Raw genomic sequence first — 17,736 nt, forward strand, 5'->3', positions numbered from 1 at the left:
AAAATGATTGCTGTATTGACAGGAATAGCTCTTTGCCAGGACTAACAAAAATTAGCTTATTTGGATTCACTTTTTGTGGAGTGTGGTACTGTTCATAATTATTTGTGGAAAGATATGATCCACATATTGTCCAGCTTCCCTTGCCTTGATCTAAATTCCTGACTTTAAATTTTCTTTTACGTATGTTATTTTGAAAAATCACCCAAATATTTCTTTTAATTAAAGAATTACAAGGCTTTTGATAGGGATGGGCAAAATCATCTGGTTTAATTTTGGAAAAGTTCAATCGGATTCAGACTTCCCACCCAAGAGTCCACTGAGCCTTCAGTTCTCATTTTCACATTTCAGAGGCCCCAGTTTTGACCCTGAGGCCCCAGTTTTGTTTTGTAGAATTTATTTGCCTTTAGTGGCTTCTGGACTTACTATTAATGGGCAGATGCCTCCTATACTCACATGATGCAATGCCATCAATATGCTGTGTTGATGGAGGAGGGCTTTGTGACTGCACAATGAAACGACATCTTCTTGGCAACTTAGCCGTGTCCTTCGTAGATAAGTTATCACTATATGTTCTCCCCTATGAGGAGTTGCCATTTAAATATGATTGGTTACAATACAGACAATTAAAGACCTATTTGATACAGATCAAAGGAAGACAGGTTTTAGAATTAAGAGTTCAGAATTTGAGGAACTTTTGTTAGGAGATAGTAATAAAGCAATTTCTAAAATGTATAAATTGTTACTGAAATGGTTCACAGAAGATGAAACAGTCAAGGTACAAATGGTAAAGTGGGCAATAAACTGTAACAATGAAATAATGATGGAAGCATGGGAACAATTGTGGAAAAATACATTAAAAATATCAACATGTACCAGTATTAGAGAGAATGGCTATAAAATGTTATATAGATGGTATTTAACACCGAAAAAATTAGCCATAGCTAATAAGCAGCTATCTAATAAGTGTTGGAAATGTAAGGAGCATGAAGGTTCTCTATTTCATATGTGGTGGACTTGCCGTAAAGCTAGAGACTTTTGGGCTAAAATGTGTGCTGAGATGTCTTTGATACTCCAGTATAATGTTGTTAAAAATCCAGAAATGCTGTTATTATCTTTGCACTTAGAAGATGTTAATAGAAATGATAAGACATTGCTATATTATATGATAACAGCAGCAAGAATATTATATGCTCAATACTGGAAGAAAGAAGAAATACCTGAAATTGAAGAATGGACAAACAAATTGTTGTACATGGCTGAAATGGACAAACTAACAAGAAACTTGAAGGATCAAGAACCAAAAACATTTTTGGAAGATTGGAAAAAGTTGAAAAAATATATGGAAAAGAAATGGGATGTTAAGGGACAATTATGGTCTTTTGAAGGGTTTTAATGATACTAAGTAAGATAAGATATAGTTAAGATCTTTACTAATAACAAGATAAGAACAACTATAATATATAAATAATGTGATATTAATAGCGGGGGGTTCGAGTGCTGTTGGAAGTCAACATCGAAACGGGGGAGGGGAGGGGGTGGGGAAATATATTTGTGGGAATTGAAATGGATTGTATTTGTGTTTTAATCTGACTATATATTGACCCATCCAATAAAAATTTATTTTTTAAAAAAACTATATATTCTCCCCTCATTTAATTAATCTCCTCAGTCTTAGGCAACAGAACTATTCTTCTCAATTTCTGAAGTTAAATAAACTTACTCAAGTGTCCAGTTTATTATAATGCATTTCTTTCTTTATAACATATTCTTTGTCCCATAAAATGCTTGTCACATAAGATATTTTAAACTTTGCAACATTAATCTTATGACTAGATCCCACAATCTGAATAAGCTGTACATTTCCAATAACAAAAAAGAGCAGATGAGCACAATCAGAGATGGGATGCAAGTGATGGATTGCTTCTTCTTGGTGTGATTGTTAACAGTAGATTGCACATGATATCACGGCAGATCACAGCCCTTTTTCAGGATTAAGTTCATTAACAACCACACTCACATTTCAATGTGTAATTTGATAATTTTCCCAGCATGTAAAAAAGAATAGGAAAATAGTTTAAATCTGCTGTCTATTAAATATGACAGTGTGAAATAATTGAGATATTGAAGCAAGATTATGTACAGCAGGTACAGTCACATGCAACCTGTAATGCATGATTCATACTTATCCATTTCAACAAGCTTTTTAAAAAGCAACAATAACTACTAAGCCCATCTGTCACATCTTTTTATGACTGCCAACCTCTAGGTGGAGCTTGGACATCTACTGGAATTATATCTGATCTCCAGATGACAGAGGTTCGTTCCCCTGGAGAAAATGGCTCCTTTGGAGCATGGACTCCATTGCATTATATGCTGCTGAAGTCCCTCACCTGTCCAAACCCTCCCTTCCCTAATCTCCACTCCCCAAATCTCCAGGAATTTCCCATGTCAGAACTGGCAACTCTATATCTTTTTTGATCTATGCAGAGAAATAGGATGATAATAATATATCTCTTCTATGCAATTTATAGCTGTCAGGCTTCAGTATGGGTGCGGTTGCAGAGCACCGGTTGGCTTGAACTACAGCTCCTAGGCACAGACAGGGACAGCACAGGTTCCAGCTCTGTGGAAGGAGGGGAGGTATATATCACCCTTGCTCCCTCTCTACCACTCACAGGCCTGCTCAACCTGTCAGAGTTCCTGCAGGACTCATCTTTCTCCCAGCCTTCCAAGGCTTCCACCCTCCTTGCTCGCTCTTCCTTCTCTCCTTCATCTCTCTAGCTCTTCCTCCCTCCCTGCAGGTTGGGGTGTGGCCCTGTGCTGCCTTTCCTCTACTGCCAGTAAGGTTGCTGGCTAGCTTGCTGCTGGCTGGCTGTCTCTGCTTCTTGTGCCTTCTCCCTCTGGTCTGAACCTCTCCTAGCTGTCCTCACTCTCCCTGCCTGGGCTCCCAGCCTCCCAGAGGAGGGTGGGGCTAGCTGGCTTCCACCTGCCCCGTCTAACCCTCTGAGGCTTGGGTGCTTCTTTCCCTCCCTCTGGTGCCAGTGGGCTCTGGCCCTGTGAGTCCGTTGGGGTGGCTGGGAATCTGTCTCCCAGCTGCCTCCCGTCCCCTCCTCCCAGCAAGTCCAGGGGCTGAGCCTCAGACCCCGGACACTAGCATAGAATATATTTTTCACTGTGGACATGTGGATACCATTATTAGGCCATAGGCTTGATTGCCATGTGGGTTTTCCAGTGAATCTAGACTATCTTGAAGTATGCAAGGACCTTACTAAATGTGACAGACAGGACTGGTCCCAGTTCTGCCTCTCCTCAGAAACAGCCAATGAGAGTGGGAGGAAAGTTGGGCCAGTGACAGATAGACTCTGTTGGAGAGTGAGAAGAGACAGAAGACTTTTGGAGCTGCTTAGAGAAGGTAGCAGAGATACTGCTGGCAGTTACAAACCTGTTCTGATATATTGAAATATTCCGTGTTTAACCACAGTATATGTATGAGTTTTAAAATAATTCATTCCAGTATTCTATGTTGTAAATAAAATTTATTCTTGTTTTTGTTTTAACCCTCTGAACAAAGGATTCTTAAAGGGAGAGCAACTAAAGCCAAAGTTCCAAACAAAAGTTCTCTCAAATACAGTATAACTTCCAATATATTCAGTGTATAAAGTGCTCTATGCTGTACATCTTTCTACATTAACATGTAAGTAAATACAATGTATCAAAAATATCAACAATATTTCTTATACCCAATTATCAAAAATGTTTCTTACAACCAGTTAATCATGTAACTTTCAACCAAGTCCGGTAATACATGCAAAATGCAGTTCTTGTGAACTTCAATGAACAGTCCTTGTAAACTTCAGTCAATTTCAATAAACATTCCTTATTGCACTAGCCCATTGTTTTCCATTGCCTGAAGACTGCTGGATTAACTGAGAGATGCTGCATGGCTCAAGAATTCCTCTTCCAGCCCTCCCGTTTCCATGGGGAAATAACGATTCCAGGGTTGCTCAACAAACTGCCAGCTCAGGTTTGTTTCGCGGCATTAACAACCGTCGGAAAGCGAAAGGAACATGTCCAGTTTTGGAAATACATGGATTAATAATTCCCTTTGCTCTTGAAAAAGCATGTGCGTGTGTGCATGCAAAACAAACCTGAGCGAAGCCTAGAAGTGAAGCCTAGTCCACTGTACTTTCCATGTTTTTGAAATGGTCATCCAGCAAAATTAGTAACAACTAAATCCATATTTGAATTACTAACAGAAAGCACACAAGTGTTTTATTTTCAAACCTCCACTTTCAGTTTGGCTTCTAATTAATGCTGCTCCATTTTAGTTTATTCTGTTTACATGAAGTTTATTCTATTTACATGAAGCTTATTTGGGGTTAATCTGGAAGCTGTGTGAGCAGTCTGCCTAGCTCACCACCATTTTAATATATGTTTATGATTGGGGGGGAGGGAATCATAAAGGCTTAACTAATGTGCTTCATGCTGCAGTAAGCCAGGTGCCCAGCAGGGCAAAATGTTGCCAGCTCCCACCCGGGAGACTAAAATACACATGCCATGTGAATGGAATGCCAAGTGATTGTTATTGACTCTGACCCACCCAAGCAGTGGAATGTGTGGTTCCTTGACAAGAAAGGAGCTTGAGACAACTCCCATCAGAAGTTCCAATCTCCTTTCTTCCCGTTGATCACAACCCCAGCTAAAAGCCTATCCCTCAATCTAGGGCCATCAATCAGCTCTGAGAAGTTCAAGTTCTCCCTGGGGACATTTAATCACAATTCTAAATTCATCAGCCAGCTCTGGAGGCACTTAATTAAATTTACAGTTTCTTTATGAGGCACTGGGAACAGGCAAGCTAACTCCTCTGTCCTGTCCTGGCAGGCTGATCAAAGTTACTCAAGTCTTTTGTGCATCCCAGGAGACAACTACTTAGACCTTTGTTTCATGGGCTGAAGTCACTCTCCAGCCTCAAGGCATAGTTTGCCCTATAAGTACTCTTACTTTGCCCCAGTCAAATTGTATACGTTTACTTGGATCCAAGCACTGTGCCCTCAAAACCCGCTGAGTCTCTTTGGTTGAGAATACTGACCGTTTGAAGCCTTCTTCCTTCACAGACTATACTCCTCTGATCAGTAATTATCACCTGAAAATCCTGCAATCTATTCCCATTTCCCCCACTGCTTCCGTAGGAATTTTGTATGTTTGTGAGTTGCCTCTTGCTGTGTGTTTGAGTTTTCCCTTTAAATAAAAATACTCTTGTTTTGGAAAACACCTTCTCTAGTTAGTTTTCTTAGGGAGGGGACCTGGTAAAAATTGGTGGAGGATCTTGCTTGTTATCATCTTTCCCATAGCTTTCTCCTTATTTGCTAATTCCCCCAACTTGCAAGGAATCAAACTGATCCCTCTATTGAATCACAACACCTTCATAACGTTCAAAGTGCTATTTTTACATTTACTATGGTTAACATAATAAAAATCACAAAGCATAATGGCCTTCTGTCATCTACATACATTCCAACAACGTATCAGTTTGTGTTGAGACTTCCCAAATGTTTTCTTTCTCCCTCTGCTTTTGCAAACATGTGGAATCTGACTGTATGCAAAACAAACCCTGCTTTAACTGCGCTTTCAGAATGGCCCAAAGAACAAGATTTGGGTCCAGTAGCACCTTAAAGACTCAGTTTATTTTGCAAGGAGCAGAGGCTTTAACAGCAGTGATTTAGCTAACTGACAGAAAAACTAATGGAGGGGTTCTAAATGACAACATAAGCCAAATATACAGTACAATTTTGCAAGTAAACAAGACATTATTGATGCCTCACACCATGGAAGAATTAATTGTAAAGAATATAAAGGATATACTGGAGAGGATCTGAAACAGTAGGCCACAACTGATATCATTCTTCTTGAGGAATAAATGAACTACAAAGTGATTTCTAGGGGGAGAGGGGCCATGGCTCAGTGGTTGAGTATCTCCTAGGCACATAGAAGGCCCTAAGTTTAATCCCCAGTCTCTTCAATTAAAGGATCAGGTGGTAGGTGATGTTATAGACCTCTGCTTGAGACCTTGGAGACCCACTGCCAATCTGAGTAGACAGTATCGACTTGGATAGACGAATAGGTATAATTCAGTATAGAGCACTTTCATTTGTTCATGTTCTTAAAAAGTGAGGTTGTTTGTGTACTATAAAATCCTGGTGCTACATTTCCTTGTTCACTGTTCAGAGGTTTTATAAAGTATTGTCAAGGGGTCAGTAGGCATACTTGAGCTGGATACGGCACAAGAGCATCCAGTTCCTGACTTCTGCATAGAGCATTGTAACGCCCATCAATTAGGAATGAAGTTGAAGGACCTTGGGTAAAATTGATTCATGCCAATTGGAACGAGGAACAGCTACATAACATCTCCAAGTTTGGCTCGTATTGTCTCTGCTTACTGAATTACAATGATATCCTGTGAAGCGAGATTTCTCAATGCCAGTGGACTGGTTGCACCATCTGAGTTTCCTGGGAGACTAGAAAGAATAAACAAAAACCTGGTCAGAGCAACATATTCCCCCAGGTTACAAGCAACGGGAGTATCGCCCGTAAATAATCCTTCTGAATTAAAGAAATATTTGGAAATAAGAGTTTGTCACAGCATTGCTGTTATTTCTAAAACCTTGCTGACAAAGTTTAGCAATTGTCATCACTGAGGAATCTATAAATATCACAAAGCTTCAAGAATTAAAAAAGGAAACACATCCTAAAATGATGAAATCATCAGTAAAGCAAAGAAGGGTGACAGATTTGGCTATAGTCTCACAGACAGTTCAAAATCACATTTATGTGGATGTACTTTACATAGAAATGAATGGCTGTTCCAAATAACTATGTTAGGGTATGATCTAGTCAGCCTTTCCCTCCATCTCTCCTTCTACATTGATCCACATGCCTTAGCTTTCTCATCAATATCTACTCTCCACTGGCAGCCTTCAGAATCAGCTGTGGGTGGTAAATGGTGCCTGTTAGGGGATCCATTGGATTATGCCCAGGGCTGGTCTAAGTTTTTTTTGTGTCCTAGGCAAACTATGACTTTGGTGCCCCCCACCCCATTCGGTCGAGAGAAAAATAAGAATTCTGGAATGAATGTTTTACTTAGTGAGCATTCAAAATGAGCAATGTAAAAATAAAAAATAGACAAGTTCTTCAAAAGCCTTCCATATTCCATCATGGCTGCTACAGATGACCAGAGTCAACAGATACGGAGATTCTAGAAGCCACTTAATGCTAAACTTCCCTCCAAGCCACTGCTGCAGTATGGCTATCTGGTACAGCAAAGCCAACTGTCTATTAGTGTAATGGATTTGTGCCCCGCCCCCAGCAGTGTCAGTGATTGTGCCAGCATTTCCCAGCAGTGAATGTGCCAGAGCAGTTATAAGTGATGGATCTGGAGCAGGTTTGAGAGGTGGGGGTGGGGATGCCTGCCTGCTGGATCACAATTTATTTATTACTTCCTTTTATATTCTGACAGCAAACAGGGTGGCCCAAATTCTCTGGCAGAAAGGTTTGCAAGACCATTGTCTGCAACCCAGTCAGGAGGTGACTCCTCCTGAAGTGAGGCAAGGCACTGGCACTTCACTTCTCCCTGGCAAAAAGTAAAAGAAGAGCTGGGTGAGGGAGGAGAGAGCAACAGGCTGTGGCTACTCAGCTCAGGGGGACATGCGGCTGCTGCTTCCTGCTCTGGAGTCTGAGGTGGAATGGGAGCAGATTGGGTATTGCTGCCTCCATGGCCCCTGAACACACTAGCACTTTTTTGTTCTATAGTTGCTTCCTCCTACTGGTTATAGCAGCAGCAGCTGCAAGTGACAGTAGCCCAGGCAGATGGAAAACCTTTCAAAGCTGCTCATGTCTGCTGTTGTGGAGACTGAGGATCTTGAGACTGGAAGGTATCCGTCTGATGGGACCCTTTCCTCATATGATGGACTAATATCCTCTGGGGTTGAGGAAGGTGGGCTTTTGGTAGTGGGTGATTTGATTATTAGGAACATAGCACAGTCTGTGGTAGGTGTTTTGACTGTGTGGTGACTTGCCTGCTGGTGTGAAGATTCTGGACATCACACACTGTCTAGATAGGTAGATAGATAAGGTTGGGAAGGAGTCAGCATTTGTGGTGCATGTTGGCACCAGTAACATTGGGCAATGTAGTTGCATGGTCCAAGAGGGAAAAAAATCAGTTTATGAGGCAGAAAAATAAAGGCTAGGACCTCAAAGGCAGAATTATCAGAACTGCTATCAGTACCATACACAGGGCCAGCCAGCCAGGCACAGATCAGAGGTCTCAATACATAGAAGAGGAAGTGGTGCCAGGAGGAAGCATTTAGTTTTGTTAGGCATTGGGGAACTTTCTGGGACAAGCCAAACTAAAGTTACGGGCTTCACATAAATCAGAAGTGGAACAGGCTGCTGGCACTTAATATCAAAAAAGTTGCTAGATCAGCTTTTAAACTAATATTGAGAGAAATTTGACAATAGCTGGGGAGCATCCAGTTCAGGACAAATCAGTCCAAAAGGATGATAGTGTAAACACTCAAGGTAGGAGCACAATAGAATTTGGGGTGAGAGTAGGATGGCAAAGGAGAGGCATGTGCAGAGACAAAGGGGCTGAGGGAAGCAAGAGCTGTTGGGGAGGAAAACACATTACAGGTGTCTATGTGCCAGTGCTAGAAGCCTCTGAGCCAAGGTGGGGGAGTTGGAGTGCTGAGTGCTAAATGACAATTTAGATATAGTTGGTGCCTCAGAAACATGGTGGAAAGGGGGAATGTTGTGGCCTCAGGCTTCCTGGTCCACCAGTCTCCTTGAGAGGCAGGATTTACCCTTCAGGCTACCGGGTCTCGAGCACAGGAGCTGACAAGGTCAGCAGCTCTGTCTGGGCACACAAGAGTTGTATAACTCTGTGAACTGGTTGATCCAGCAGAGCTCACTTCCTTGGTCTAAGCTTAAATAGACTGAGGAAAAGCAGGCCCCGCTGTTCTGGAGGCAGTTTCTGGAACTCTCCTGGTGAGGGCTTGGTTGGGCCAGAACCATGCAGAGAACTAATTCTAGTCTGATTCCAAATCTGGCATACAGGCTGCTAACCTGGCACTACATCTCCTCACAGCTACCTCAACATGAGCTCACTGCCTTCGCTACTCCGGGTGGTTGAAGGCAGATTCTGGTGGGCTTGTGGGCTAGGTAATTGGGCAGGCACTTAGTTTCTCCAGGATCTGGGGAGACAGAAGGAAATTCTGATGGAGATGCTTCAACTGCAGTTTCCTCAGGGGCAGCCTCTGGAATAGATGTGGGGGGGGGTCTCCTACTATGTTGAGGATCTCCTGGACTTTCCTGCTCTTCCCTAGCTCATGTTTTTAACTCCCCAAGCTCCACCTCTGAGGCTTCTGAGTCAGAGTCTGGAGCCAGATGAGTTGGGACATGACACTTGTGGCAGGGTCAATGATGGGATAGTTAGAAGGGCCTCTGTCTGTGATCTCAACTCCAGTATAGTTGCTGTAATATTGGGTGCACATGTTCCAACAGTCTAGCTGCAGTATTCTGCACTAGTTAAAGCTTCCAAAATATCTTCAAGGGTAGCCCCAAGTATGGGAATCTCCCCAAATGTGTATTTAACTATATGCACATCTTAGAACTTGCGGATGTTTGGAGATGGTTACATCCAAAAGAAAGAGACTATACAAATTTCTCATACAGACATCAATCATAGTCTAGAATAGACATGTCTTGAATATCCAAAAACTTAACTATAGAAGTGGAAAAAGCAGAAATCCTTCCAAAGATTTTGGCGGACCATAACCTGATAGAGCTAATTTGGCAAAGTGGAAGTAAGAAAGAAAGGAGATGAAGATTGAATGATACTTTATTGCTTCAAGAGGAAGTAGTACAAAAATATAAGAAAGAATTGATGGAATATTTTAAGCTGAATAGCACAACTGATGCTAACTCAATAACACTATGGGAAGCAAACAAAGCCTATATCAGAGGAACTCTATTAGCAATAGCTGCACAAAAGAAAAAAGAAAAGCAAGACGCTATAAAGTATATAGCTCAATAATTGAAGATATTAGAACAAGAACACAAGAATACTGGTGAAAAGAAAAAATGGAAGGAAATGAAGCAATTAAAAAACCAATTAGATATATTGGAAGTTGAAACAGTCCAGAAAAAATTGAAATATATAAAACAAAGATATTTTGAAGCTGTGAATAAACCTGGAAGATATTTGGCATCTTGTTTAAGAAAAGAGATAGAGAAAAAGAATACCTGGAATTAGGAAAGGCAATCAAGTGGTTTATGCAGAACAAGAAACGAAGGAGCAAATACTTTTCCTTTTTTTTGTAAATCTTTATAAAGAAAAATCTATAAATGAAGTAGAGCTGGAGAAATATTTATCTGAGGTACCATTCAAAGAATTCACATCTGAACATAGAAGAATTTTGAACCAAGCAATAACAATTCAAGAGATTTACTCTGCTATTAAAAACTAAAAATAGGTAAAGTGCCCAGTCTGGATGGATTGACAGCAACTTATTATAAATGTCTTGAAAATGTTTTAGCAATACCCTTGCAAAAAGTAATGAATGAGATACAAGACAGGAAGAATATACCTCCAATGTGGTAAGAGGCGAATATAACCTTAATATATAAGGGAGAGAATGATCCATTAATATCAATCACAGTCATATAGACCAATCTCTTTATTGAATGTGGATTATAAAATTTTTACATCTATAATGGCAGAGAGACTAAGAAAGTGTATTCCTGATTCAATATATGAAGTTCAAACAGGATTTGTTCCAAAGAGATATATGAGAGATGACATCAGATATCTACTTTAGGCTGATCCTGCACTGGGCAGTGGGTTGGACTAGATGATCTGTATGGCCCCTTCCAACTCTATGGTTCTATGATACTTGATGCAATTGAATACTCAAGAAGGAAAGGAGAAAAAAATGCCATTTATGTACTTAGATGCAGAGAAAGCTTTTGATGATGCGTCTTGGATTTTTTTTTTAATTAAAATTTTTATTGGTGGGTAAACATATCTTAAACAATTTCACATTGCTTTTACAATATTGTTAATTATTAATCACATAGTTATTTACTCACTATCTCCAATTCCCTTATTTATGTCCTATGCCCACCCCACCCTAATCCCCCTTTCTATAATAGACTTCCAACAGCTTTGTAACTCCCCCATTTATCCTTTATTTATGTTATCCCTTACATCTTAATTCTAAATATCTGTCTAAAAGCTTTCCTAACTATCTTAATAATTCCACATTGTCAATAGGTAAAAATATCATTAACCTTCCCCATTTAAAAATTCTCAAAAGACCATAACTTTCCACTTAGGTCCCATTTTTTCTCTAAGTAGTTTTTAAATTTCCCCCAAGTCTTTAAAAACTCTTCAGGCTCTTCTTCTTTCAGTCGGCGTGTCATTTTATCCATTTCAGCCATATGCGTTATTTTATAAGTCCACTCTTCCACTTCAGGTATTTCTTCTTTTTTCCAGTACTGTGCATATAAAATTCTAGCTGCTGTCACCATATAAAAAATCAGCACTCTATCTTTACAATAATATTTTTCTAGATTCAAACATAATAATAGTACCTCTGGATTTAAATTAATTTTCTTTTGTAAAATCTCTGACATTAATTCAAATATTTTTGAACAAAAGGCCTTAGCTTTATCACAAGTCCACCACATATGATAAAAAGAACCTTCATGTTGTTTACATTTCCAGCATTTATCCGACATTTGATTGTTGTTAATCGCTAGTTCTTTAGGTGTCAAATACCATCTATAGATCATTTTAAACACATTTTCTCTTATTGTGATACAAGTTGATATTTTCAGAGTATGTTTCCACAAATATTCCCATGCCTCCATCTCAATTTCTCGATTACAATTTATTGCCCATTTAGCCATTTGAACTTTAACTCCTGGAAATTTTTGATGAAAGTATTACAAAGTATGAGCTATGGGACTAAATTTTTAAATTGGATGCAAGGCATTTATACCAACCAGCAAGCTATAATTTTAGTAAATGATTCCCTAATGGAGAAAATTGAAATAGCACAAGGAACTAGACAGGGATGTCCAGTATCGCCACTATTGTTTATTATTGCATTAGAAAAGCTGGCAATGAAAATCAGGGAGGGCACCAGAATTGTTGGAATAAAAGAAGGAAAAGAATATAAAATGAAAAGTTATGTGGACGATATTGTTATATCAGTTACAAAACCAAATGCTTCCCTGAAATATATAAAGGAACTAATACTAAAATTTGGACTATATTCTAGATATAAATTGAATAAAAAGAACACTAAGATATTGTCATTATTGACAACCAGAGACGATCAAGAGGAGATAGAAAAAACAACAGATTGTATTATTACTAGAAAACTGGCCAAATATTTGGGAATAAGTGTAATGGGACAAAACGATATATAAAGATAATTATCAAAAAGTTTGGACAAGTATTACTGAAGATTTGCAAAGATGGGAAAAATTAAATATTTCATGGTTAGGAAGAATCTCAGCTGTTAAAATGAATATATTACCAAAATTTAATTTCATATTTCAAATGCTGCCAATCCATATAGATGAAAAGATTTTAAAGAAGTGGCAGAAAATGATAAATGATTTTGTATGGTATGGGATGAATTTGAGAGTAAGATTTAAAATATTACAAGATGAAAAAAGATGAGGTGGGTTGGTGGTACCAAATATCAAATTGTACTGCCAAATGGCTGTATTAGTTTGGATTGGATTAAAAATCTGAACAGAAGATATATAAAGTTGGAGAGAACAGATACCAAGGAATGAATTCATAACTACTTATGGGTTAAGAAATCGCTAAAACCTGTTCAAAAGCAAGATGCTACTCATATTTTGAGGGAAGGACTACTAAGAATATGGTTCCAATGCAGAAACAGATTAAGTTCCCCACTTTCGCATCACCTATAGATACTTATTATAATGCTGCTTCAAGAAATAAAATAGACTATGTAAACTATGAATATATGCTGGAGAAGCAAGGAAATATAAAAGCATAGCAAGAAATTCATGTTCAAGAAAAAAATATCCCATAGTTGGGAGATTCCCATGGTTGGGAGATTCAAAGCACTTGTGGTGGACATGTAAGAAGATGAGAAGATATTGGATATAATTCATGAAGAGAAGCAACAGATATTAAAGTTTCACTTTGTACTGAATCCTAAAAATATGTTATTAAATATTTTACCTAGTAATACAAAAATACATAGTGAACTTTTTAAATATATGGTGACCACAGCGAGTATAGTATTTGTAACAAAATGGAAGGCAGATTCTTGTCCACATGTGTCTGAGTGGACAAATTGTGAGAATATGTGTCTATGGCTAAATTCCTATATGCATAACAGATCAATCTGAGAATTTCAGGGAAAATGGTAAGTCCTTTTTGACTATGTAGCTGGTAATTAAGAAAAATTAAGAATAATTTTTATGGAAGCAGGCTAATTAGAAAATTAATATTTTAAAAAGTTGAAAATATTGAGTATAATGTTGAATATAAAATGCTGAGTATAAAGTATGTAAGGAGATGTCAGGATGTCACAGGCCATACTCTGCAAGGCCCTGTGTACTTCTTGTATTCTGCAAGGCCCTGTGTACTGTTTGACTCTAATGGTAGGGGCTGAAGCTGTTCTCTGACTGGAATGTGAAAGTCTGCAATGGAGGGGGCTATTCTGCGGTTATCTGTGTGTGTTCTCTTTAGCCTGGAAAGCAGTGCCTCATGGCCTTGAAGCTTCCAATGCATTCTCTGCTTTGTCCTGCTGCTCATCTCTTGAACTTAGCTGTTTTCTGAAGGGGGGTGGGGACCCTGGGGATCAGGCTGTGCTTAGAATCCTATATATGTTATGTGCTTGTAGAGAAATGCCATTCCTGGCAAGGAATGCAGTAGGGATATGATTCAATAAATTGCTTTAACTCATGCAGTTCCTGGACTCATGCAATGAAGTATTTTGGAAGTTACTTGGCAGATCCTTACAGGAGATGGAGAGAAGCAATATTTTCTAGCTTAAATGTGATGTTATATATTTTGTTAATTTCTTTTATGTATTGTTGTCTTTTTCTTTTCCAATAAATAAATTATAAAAAAGGGTAGCCTCAAGTAGATTGCATTACAATAGTCCAGCCAAGATCATGGATCACTGTGGCTAGATCTCACTGAACCAGGAATGAATGCAGCTAAGCTGAACAAAAGCTCTATAAGCCAAAGCAGCCACCTGGCTTTCTAAGGTGACCACAGAGTCAAGCATACCTCTAAACTGCAAACCTGAGTTATCTGGGGGATTGTACCCCCATTCAAGACAGGGGAGAGCACACATCAGTGGTCAGCCTTTCTACTAACCCAGAGATCCTGTCTTGTCAGTATTAAGTTTCAGTTTATTCACCCTCATTCAGCCCATTACTGGACTGGATGAGGGTGCACTGGTTCAGAATATCAACAGCATCCTTGGAATTAGACAGAAAACAAAGGGAGAGCTGTGTATCATCTGCATATTGGTGACACTGAAGCCCAAACCTCCGGATGATTTCTCCCAGTGGCTGCTTGTAAATATTAAATAATATGGAGATAAAATGGAGTCATGTGGGACTATATAGGTTGAGGGGTATGGGGTGGATCAGGAGTTCCCCAGTACTACTTTATGAGACAAATCACTCAGATAGGACTTGAACCACTGTAAAATGATTCCCCTTAGTCCCGGGGTCAAGAAGCAACTCAGAAAGATGCCATGGACAGTGGTATCAAAGGCCAGTTTCCTACAGTGACCAGCTACATGCTGGTCCAAGAAGACATTGATATAAAACATTGTTTCATCTCATATATCATAATGCCTGTACACTTGGAAGTCTTCAAGCCAGGGCTTCTATGTATAAAGCACATTCTTATTTTTTTTTTTAAATACACAATTCCAGTTGTTGGGTAGTATGAAATGATCAACCCCTGGTTTTGTCAAAACATTTCAAAGCAAAACAGAAAGGTTCTATGGATTCATAATTCAGAGTAGAACTGTAACATATGGCTGTAGCTTATTGCACAGGATCAGGAAATTTGATGGTTCCTTCACTGACAGTATTATATACATTTGATAAATCTGTAACACCATTCAGTTTTGTGGTATTAGTGACAGTTTATCCTATTTGAGGACTCTTCTCTGCTCAGTTTTTTAGTTCTGGATATTACAGAACAAGAAAATAAATTAAATATCTAAATGAAATAGCATCAGACAGTTCCTTTTTTACATATTTTTTTATTTTTAATTTCTAACATAAAAAACTACAAAAAACTACAGAAATATAAAGGAAAAAAGGGGACTGGGGAAAAGGGAAGAGCAACATATGAATAGAAAACACACACTACATCTACATGTCTTGTATTCCCTTCATACTGCAATTTTTCTTTAAAGTTAACTTTCTAATATGCTATCAGATTGGTAGATCTTATAAAATACAGACTACATTCAGGATCAGGTCTTCTCCCCCGCCCCTGCGTCTCGGTCTTAGTTCTCTCTGCGCAGCTACAATAGCTGCGCTCGTTCCCTCCTCCCCCCCACTCTCCCCTTCAGGATTTGAACTTTCTTCTTGCTGGAACTCCTGATGGTTAAACAAAAAGTCCCTCAGCTGTACTTCCGATGTTAACTTGTAGGTTTGATCCTTGTATCTGAACCAGATGCCTTCCGGAAACAACCATTTGTATTTTACTTCACATTTCCTCAGGAAAGCCACAAGCCTTTTATATTTAAATCTTCTTTTACAAGCCAAAAATGGAACATCCTTCAATATCTTAACCTTATTGCCCAGATAGTCCAAGTCCACATTATACGAATTATATAAGATGGTGTCCCGAGTCTTCTTAGATGAAAAGTCAATAATAATCTCGCGAGGCAGCTGATGCTTCATTGCATATTTTGAAGATGTCCGACCGACTTCCAGAATATCGCTTTTTAAATCTTCTTTAGTTGCCTTAGCGAATGACGCCAAAAGTTCCGACACCAAATCTTTTAAATTTTCACTTTGCTCCTCTTTTACATTCTGAAGACGCAGTACCGTTTGGGCACGGTCCACTTGTAATCCTATTATTTGATTCTCCAAGAGCTTCACTTCTTTACTTGTTGCTTTCATGAGTACTACGTTTTCGCGTGCAGACTGCTCTGCTCCAGACGCTGTTTCTTTAATGGTTTTCACTTCGCTTTCCACTGAATCAACCTTTTGCCCCATTTCATTTAACATCGCAACAAAGGGCTGCATAGCTTCAAAGACCGCTTGTCTGACCATCTCTTCCAGGGTTTCCCCCTTCGCCTGTAACATCGCCATCACCGATTTACTCATTGCAGGGCTCTGCTTTTTCGTCGCCATCTTAGGGGGGGGGGCGCTAGCTAAGTTCCGAAACTCCGTGGAGGGGAAGAAATCCGCGCCTTCTTAGCTTCAACTCCCACCAATCCTTCACATACGCTTAGAAATCAGAAGGGATTCGCTTACTTACAGGTTTTCACCTTAAATCTGCTTACTGCCATTCTCCATGGCCCGGCGGCACGCGATGTGCTGCGCAAGTCTGCCAGCCTCCATTGGAGCAAACGGGCAATTTACCCCCTGCATTGCTTTCAGGGGGTTCTTCCCGCCGCGCTCCGGACCCTGACCCCCTCACTGGGAGTCCTGGGGGTTAACCCTCGCAGGTCAACCGCCCGATCAGGCTGCTCAGACGTTTCCTCCTGGACCTGCGGAGAGGAGCGTCCGACATGGCCGGGAAAACGAAACCGAATCACATCAGACAGTTTCTATGCTTAATGCACATTTTAGTTAAGCCTGTTTCCTTGAATATGTACCATCTTTTAGTTTCGGCTATAAAGTCTCTGCAATGGATCCAAAACATTTTGCCAAAGGGATAGAATGAAATCCTATAATGTCATTTTGCCATGGTGTGTACATGAAAAGCACAGAAAAACTGAGGATAGATTTAATTGAGGTGACGGGGTGGGGGTGGGGGGCGATCCTATGTGAATTTGAATTGGGAGTAGGTGGGAAAGATCTCTATTATGTTTGTATCTCTAAGGAATTTTAAATGTTATCACCTGAGTTCTTTCTTTGATACCATTAATTCTATTCTATCCTCTTTCTTGACTGTGTGCCAGATTGAATTTAGTAAACAATCTTCAGCTTTATTAGCATGACATTCCCATTCCTTTGAGGAAGGAGTTCATTTAGCAGCAGATGCCACAATTTGACTAGGATTTTATCAGACATTTTAAGAAGATCCATGTGAGTGTATTTTGTAATCCTTGCTAATGCTAAGTACTGAGCAAACACCTTGAAAGTAGAAGAGTTGTTCTTACACATGCTGGGACTTTCAAACTTGTTTTTTTTTAAAAAAAAGAACAGCACACAGGGATGGCCTTGAAATACATTAGCATTGTAGGGGGAAAAGGATTTATTAAATTAAAATTTACTGCAATCTGTCTGGAGCAAATGTACTTTACAGCTGGAGTTCTATGAAGTGGGCATCAGGAAATCTCCTGCAGTTCTCTGAAAGCTCTTCATGGAATACAATTGAAGTGGATAAACACTGAAAATATATTGTGTACCATAGACACTTTGCATTTCTTTAGGAAGAAAGAATAAGGTCAGCATGACTTCTTCCACACAGAGTTATTAGCA

Source organism: Eublepharis macularius, chromosome 4 (assembly GCF_028583425.1).
Source record: "Eublepharis macularius isolate TG4126 chromosome 4, MPM_Emac_v1.0, whole genome shotgun sequence".
Taxonomy (NCBI): domain Eukaryota; kingdom Metazoa; phylum Chordata; class Lepidosauria; order Squamata; family Eublepharidae; genus Eublepharis; species Eublepharis macularius.